Below are 8,138 nucleotides of genomic sequence, written 5' to 3' on the forward strand. Positions count from 1 at the left end.
GAGAAAGATATATCTAGTGCTGATCGGCAGACTGTTTGCTTTCTGCAAACCAACCTAGATGCTCCTGCAGGTTCTGACCCCGTTTCTCACTGCTTTGTCTTCAGTGGACACAGGATAACAACTCGTCCCTCACCTCGACGGGACAATTTTTCACAGTCATGTATTAAAAGATTGTTATGAAGCAGTCCTTGGGCTCCACAGCCCCAGCCCCTCCTGGCTTCCTGCTCAACCATCCCAGGCACTGCCAGGTCCTGTACTAATTTACTTCCTCACGGTGAACCAGGGTTTCTAATTCATCCGCAGAACACCAAGATTATATTTTTTAAAGAAACAATATTACTGAGACAATTTTCATATTTAAAAACACTATCACAGAAAAATAGAGATATGGAGCTTTTACGAGCCTTGTGTGGGTCATAAAAGGTATGATCTTTATAACTAATTGAGATAACTTTATCCCAAAGCTATAAAACTAATGATCTCTTTTTGTGGCGTTGTAAGCATTTATCTCCCTGTGGGAAAACATCACCAATTCTCAGAATTCTGGGTACAGCCGACTCATTCTACAGTGGCAAATAATATTTCAAATGGAAGGATGCTCCATTTAGCAGAAGACAGAACAGATGCCCTCCTGGGTGGGGGGAGAAGCGCTGGGTATACTTGGTCTGGCATGCAGAGACTGGTGGGTACAAGGGGTATCTGATTGAAAAACTGTCGGCAGCAGGCTTCTAGCAGAACTCTGTGTGACAAGCACAGACTCAAAAGTCAATGATGGGAACACAGCATTTTCCTTACATATTAGTGAACGCTGATAACACTTCTGATTCAGTGTCCTAGAATCGCTGCTGTAAAAGGCTGGTGATTTGTCACTGCTGAGAAGCTACAGGGCTGAGACACCATCAGAGAGACAGCACCCCATGCTTTATAATGGGGGTACAGCTCACTGAATGAACTCATGGCAATTTATGTACCTCACTTTAGGGGGCTAAAAGCAATCGTTTGAAATATAAAGGAGTTAATCATTTTACAGAAATCTTGTAGTAAATCATTTGCAATAAGAGTATCATTAGCTACCTATGGCATTTTCCTTAGCGTGTACATTATGGATTCATCTAAATAAAAGGATAATAAAAATCATATCACCATTTGCTGAGGCTCTCATTTAGTACTCACAAGTCTTACATCCGAGGATGCTGTTGATGGAGAATAGATGGAGAAACATGGACGGAACTAGGATAAACACTTTGCTAAAAGGTTCACACAGCTAAGTGACAAAACCAGGATTCAAGCCCCAGGAACTCAACGCCCAGGGCCTAACTGTGACCGCTATACTACACTGCTGGGTTTTGACAGGACATACAGACAATAGGGATTCACAAGAGTAGGGAGCAGACACCTAATTATCGGTGTATGTACTGTAGGCACTTATAGCACCTTATTTAATAAAACCCAGTGAAGTAGGAACTAACCCATTTCACTCAAGAAAAAACTGAGGTTTTAGGCAATTTGCTAGTTGGTAGCAGAGTCAAAATCCCATCCCAACCCTGTCCATCTAGCTCCAAAGCCCATGGTTTGTCATTTACACTTTGCCTCAAAAAACCCTTTGTTCCTAGAGAGTGAGCAAAATTATTACAGGTGTAGTAGATAGAATAGATTTCTGCTACAGTAGCTAAAGTGAAAGTCACTCAGTAGTGCCTGACTCTTTTCAATCCCATGGATTATACAGTCCATGGAATTCTCCAGGCCAGAATACCGGAGTGGGTAGCCTTTCCCTTCTCCAGTGGATCTTCCCAACCCAGGGATGGAACCCAGGTCTCCCACATTGCAGGCGGATTCTTTACCAGCTGAGCTACCTCAGTCCCCAAATCACAGTTAATGAAAAAAAGCTTCCTTCTGTCCCACAAGGCCACCTCCAACAGCAGCTGGCATCTGGCAGCTTTGCCACCTCAACACAGAGCTCCATGCTTGCCGCCAACAGAGAAGGACAATGACAGGTCACCAAAGGGGCCTGATGCTGCCTCAACCTGAAGGTGACCCTCTCACTCTGCCCATGTTCCCCACGGCCCCACCTGAACGCAGGGATTTGGGAATGGTCGTCTCCCATGTAGCCAAAGGAGAAAATAACCAGAGGCGACCCTAGACCACAAGAGGGTCTCAAGCCACTGTAACTGCACGTCAGCAGTTCCCAAATGCGTAAGAAGGATTGCCTGATGAAAATGCAACACTCCACGGGCTGATGGGAGTGTTGATCCACTCCAGGGTCGGGCTCCACTCCAAAGGCTGATCCAGTTAGGCCTGAACGGGGGCCCAGGTAATTCAGGTGCAGGTGGTCAGTAGGCTGCCCTTCAGGAAGCCTTGCTCTGAATGGATGCCGAACTCAGGGGTCTGTAAACACGATCTTCGCAAACCAAGCACCAGCTGGTGAGCTCTCCTGAGCGCCAACCATGCAAGGCCCAGCTGAAAGAGCAGGGAAAGCAAAGAAGACAGGGATGTGGATTCCTGCACAGACGGCAGAACAAACCTCAGGCTTCCCAAAAGCACAGAGGAGCCCAGCAACAGAGGCGCACGTGGCCACTGACAGAAGGACCGGGGCCTAGGTGCTGAGGGAACTACTGCACCCTCCACAGTGGGCACGTGTCTGTTCGTGGTGCTTTTTTGTTTCCCAGGGCTCCCCAGGGACGTTCCACACAGGGGAACATCCAGGCTTCACGCGGGCCCTAAGACGTCCTCGTGCCATGCTCATTTCCTGACCCTCCTACAACTCAACTCCCCAACCTTGAAACCCACACTTTGTGTTGAGGCCACACGTGGCGAGCTTAGTGTTAGTCACTCATTCATGTCCTACTCTTTGCAGCCCACCAGGCTTCTCCATCCATGGGATTCTCCAGGCAAGAATACTGGAGTAGGTTGCCATTCCCTTCTCCAGGGAATCCTCCCAACCCAGGGATCAAACCTGGGTTGATCCCTGTAGGCCGATTCTTTACCATCTGAGCCAATTCCACCCAAAATGTTCCTCCAGGCTTTGGCTCCAGGACTCTGTCTGCAGGAATGTTCTCGGGCCCAGGGTCTCTGCACCTTCCATGCCCTGCTCAAGACTCAGGTAAGCGATGCCAGCTCTAAACAACCTTCCTTGGCACCTGTCTCTTCCTTGTCATTCCTCCCAGGGCTAATTAATTCCTCCTTCTAAGTAAGACCGAGCAGTCTGCTCCAAACACCACAGCCCTCCCCAACCTCGAGTCTTAAATCAGACTCCTCAGGGTAATAAAGAAAGATCTATTAGCTACTGCCAATATTCCAAAAATCAACCTCACAACCAGGGCCCTCGAGCAAGTCACCTGGATCAGCTAAAGCGCCAAGTTACTCTGTGTCTGTTTGGAATTACACAAACTGAAGTTTACTAATGAAAGAGAAAAAAAATAACCACGATAACTGCAGGCACCTACAAGATGCCAAACATGCCTCTACAGGCTGGATGGATAATAAAAGGGAAATGTTTGGAGGCAAAACTTTCAAAACCAGTGATTGCAAAGTGACGGGGAGGGGGCGGGGAATAACAAAAAGCAGTGTGTTGTGTCTTGCTCTGCCAGGCTGCATGCTCCTTGGAGGCCCCTGGTCTTCCTTACCCAACCATCCCTGCCACCTGCTCAGGCCTCCAGCATAGGAAGTGCTCAAAGGAGAGAGGCTGAGTTGATCTGAGGTGAAGCAAACACCATTGCCTGGCATCCTGAGCACACCCCTAGCTTCTGGAGGGACATCCCAGACAAGGATCCTCCGGGAGCCACAGGGAGGGAGAGGAAGAGGATGGAGGGATGTGGGGAGAAAAAGAGAGGTTGAGGAGCCCAGACTCACAAATGAAGTAGGCAGCTCATCTGTGCCATCCCCCACCCACCCGTTAGCAGGTCAGGTCATCAGCATATGTCCAGGGTCCTTTCTGCAGGGCTATAAATAAAGGTTTCTCCCATTTAACTGATGCCCCAGGGGGGAACGGCCAACAGCGGCAAGAGAAAACAGCGCTAGTCCTTTAGTGTCTTTATCGGCAACTTCCTCACCACGTCATGCTCTCTGGGCTCCAGCGACGTAAGGAAGACCCTTACAATCTGTAACAAGCCCAACCCCTCCTCTTAGGGAGGGTGAACCACAGCTGGCCCCCTCCACCACTGAGATGTCAGAGTCTGGTTTTGGAACTAGAGTGACATCAGTCCAGACCGTGCTTCTCTACAGATAAAGGATCTTTAGCGGAGGGATGGCTTCTAAGAGGCGGTCACTTTGGTTCCCGTCTGGAAGCCTGGAACTGGACATAGTTCATCTCAGCAGCTTTGGGAAAGGAAGACAACTGCCTGAAAGCATGTTATACCTCCTGCTGGCTGAGTACCTGCAGACAAGTTACTTAGCCTTTCTAAATTGGTCTCCCTATTTGTAAAGTCGGAAAAATTAAGAGGATCTCTTCAAGCAAAATGAGGCTTAAAGGAGAAATCACATGGAGTCCCTTTGGTGGACAGCGAGCCCTCAACAGACCACTGCTGGCTGTTTTTATTTTTTTTCCCTGAAGCTGTACAGCAAGGTGACTGAGAGCTGGAGCATCGAGATTTAGGTCTCAGCGCCCTTACCAGCTCTGTGGCAGTTCCTTAATCTGTGTTCCAGATCCTTCATCCATGATTAGAAATGTCAACACACCCGCCTCATCAGGTGCATATAACGGTTAAATATACATGCGATTGTCTTTATTAGTGTCTGGCACATGGTAAGCGCTGAATACATGGCAGGTATTGGAGGGGCCCAGGCGGAAACGTGGCAGTAGTGTACCAGTAGTGGTTCACACGTGGGTCACAGGGCCACTGACTGGCCTCCTTGCCTCCACACTCCACTCACTCAGCAACATCCAGTCTGGCTTTAGCAGGAACACTCACAGTATCCCTGCTGGCATCTAGGGTGATGGCAGAATGGAGGAAGCCTGTGGGCACTCCTCCTCTCTGCTTTGCCCACAGCCCTTGCCATGCCATACTAAGTCACTTCAGTCGTGTCTGACTCTTTGTAACCGTATGGACTGTAGCCCACCAGGCTCCTCTGTCCGTACGGTTATCTAGGCAAGAATACTGGAGTGGGTTGCCAGGCCCTCCTCCAGGGAATCTTCGTGACCCAGGGATTGAACCCACATCTCATGCATTGGCAGGTGGGTTCCTTACCACCAGCATCACCTGAGAAGCCCTCCCATGGGACCCTTGAGGAAGAGCAAAGCCCACAAGTCTCAGAGTACTAAATTCAGCCTCAAAGCTGCACACCATACTTTGATGTTTCCTAAACACTGATTCCTCAAACCAATTTATTTCTTGGTAAGTTAAACTTTACATACCAGCCCTGATGGGCATTACTTGTTACTAATTTTCTCCTCGGTGATTGAGCTTCTCAGGCAGGACCGAGCATTTCTCGGGTGCTCTCTGGAGAGTGGTCCATGAAAAGCATCCTGTTGGAATCCTGAGTCATCAAACCTCAATGCTAAACCTGGTCTAGAGACAGAGAACCGGTTCCTTAAGAGAACAAGGGAAACCTTGGTTCCTAGTCTATGCCCACTACCCATGCATCCACAAATGCATTGCATTAGCACTAACCTCACACCTCTAGGGGGGCTTCCCTGGTGGCTCAGCCATAAAGAATCTGCCTCCCAATGTCAGGAGATGCAGGTTTGATCCCTGGGTCGGGAAGAACCCCCTGGAGAAGGAAATGGCAACCCATTCCAGTATTCTTGCCTGCGAAATTCCATGGACAGAGAAGCCTGGCGGGCTACAGTCCACGGGGTCACAAAAGAGTCAGACAAGACTTTGGGCACCAGGAAGTGGGGTTCTAGTTTCATGCAGAGCAAATCTGATCAGAGAACAGGAATATCTACAGGTGATGCTCCCTAGAGGCACAAGTCTGCAAAGAAATAAAGTATCCCCCAGCAAAAGATTATTCCCTTATCCTCAGAAATAAGGGAGATACACCAAGAAGAACCAAATAGTGTCATCTAAGTTGGACCCAACAGCAGAGAAATGGATTCGGCCTGTCCAGAGGGACTTTCTAAACCTACGGGGATGAAGCCCTCCTACTGAGACCATCACCTTCATGACTAGAGGTGGGTTCAAGCCACTGAAGCACCAGCGAAAGGAAGAATAAAACTCCCCTCACCCCGAAAGCCAGCCTCTGTCATCTTGCCAGAAGCTCATCTCAGAAAACAAAGGGTCATCTGTATCTCGAGCTCCACACCAGTCCTTCCGGAAGTCCGTATCTGCCTGATGCTAACAGCATCTGAGCATCCAAGATTCCCACCCAGGGAGTCGAGCACAGATAGCCAAGCTGGTCTTTGCAGGTAAAAGAGCCACAAGTTGGACACACTGTTAATATTTCTAATTTGATACAAAACCAGGGAATCATCCAAAAATGCCATCAGCACCCAAGATTTTTGGTGATAACAGATCCCCTCTGGGTGATAGAAGATCCCCCATTAAGTAATTAATACAAAGGGGAAGCTGGAGAAAAAAATATGAACTGCCTGATTTTTACATAACATCTTTAGAGGAAGCAAGAAGCACATAAAATGGTAATTATCAAATTTCCAAATCCACTGCATGGACCATTCATTACGTATTTATAAAATTTGCATAAATGTTTGGTGGGGGGGAGATATTTGAAGGAGTGTTTGAAAATAATACAAATATTTACATATCATTGGATCCTTTTTTTTTAATTTGATGATTGCCAGTGGCAAACAAAACTAGCAACCAAAGAGCCTACCTCACTTTATTTCAACATAACTCACACGAACATTCACCCAACAAATGGTAAATTTTGCTGTGCACTGAACACTATTTTATCATTTCTATCACACAATACTTTAATGGGGCTCAGCCTAATTGCCAATTGGAAGCTGTCCCCATCTGGCCGCAAGGCAAGTACTAGTTTGAATGTATATTCCAAAGGTAGAAAAACAGATGAAGAGAAGGGAAAAGTGTTTTCTGTTTTTTTCTAAAGTGCCTCAGGAACCACCCGAGTTCTTCTTCCCGCTGAATAACACTAGTGTTTAGTCAGAAGCTAGGAGAGGGGGTTTTCTGCATCTGGGGGAAGCTCACGGATTTTTTTCTAGCAATGTGAATAAACACGCTGGATGAATTTAGTCCCTGGTAAAGAAAAACATGCCAGAAAGGGCATTTCTTTGCACGTGTATACCCTGGGTGAACAAAACCGAAGTCGTCTCATGGCCTCCCACCTGCCACCAAGGACTCCGGATTCGGGGCAGAAATCCAGAGAGAGGCCTCCTGTTTGGAATGGCTTAATGGGCTTTTTAAAAAAATGCAAATCCAGAAAGTTCATGCAACTTAAATATTTAAAATGTGTCTGAAAACAGCCCTGGGCAGAGGAGGAGAGAGAACCTGAACCCCTAATGGAGGGACAAGTGTAGACACGGCGCCTAGGTGACAGGAGATGACAGAAGGCTAGAAATGGGTCTGAGCGGATGTTCTGGGCTTGAATCTGAAGGGCAGAGACGCGACAGATCGCTGCTGCTTGGGCGCGGGGGAAGCTGGAGGCGGCGGCGGGCCCCCGGGGGTACAGTGGGGCTCAGACGTCTCTGAAAAAACCCATTGCCAGATCCCCCTCCTCTTGCCAAGCACCCGCCGCTCAGGGCCCCCGGGGCATCTCGCTGCTGCCCTAAGTGGGCATGGACTCCGCACAGAGCTCTCGACGTATGGAGCCCACATCCCGGGCTGCCGGCCCTCCGACTTCTTAGCCGCCTCAGCAACAGTTTTCCAGCCGGAGAAGCACCGCAAATGCCTCCGGGGAAAACGCTCAACAGGACCCCCCGGGCGCCAAAGCCAGGGGCGCGAAGGGAGACCCAGCCCGGCCCTGGGCACCGCGCGGATCCAGGAAGGATGCAGCCAGGAGCAGAGACTGCAAACGTCGGGCTCCGAAGATCACACACAGGGAGAAACTTCCCCAGGGCGCCAACGAGGGTGCGCGTTTGCGTCCCCGTGAGCATCCAGAATCCCCGGCAGGTGGTGCAGGGCCGGGGAAAGGCGCCGGCCAGGGGACCTGGCGCGTTGAGGTGACGGGAGCCGGCTCAGTCTCGCGCGCGGGGGTCCCTTCGTGCGCAGAGTGCCAGGAAGGGG

The 8,138-nt window shown here is 49.2% G+C and overlaps 1 protein-coding gene across 1 annotated transcript in view; it reads right to left on the reverse strand.

The window, feature by feature from the left end:
• The window catches only part of PPAPDC1A (phosphatidic acid phosphatase type 2 domain containing 1A), a 150,673-nt gene that overhangs the window by 137,353 nt on the left and 5,182 nt on the right, over window positions 1–8,138 (reverse strand). The window lies entirely within an intron of this gene.

Source organism: Bison bison, unplaced genomic scaffold (genome assembly GCF_000754665.1).
Source record: "Bison bison bison isolate TAMUID 2011002044 unplaced genomic scaffold, Bison_UMD1.0 scf7180017864456, whole genome shotgun sequence".
Taxonomy (NCBI): Eukaryota; Metazoa; Chordata; class Mammalia; order Artiodactyla; family Bovidae; genus Bison; species Bison bison.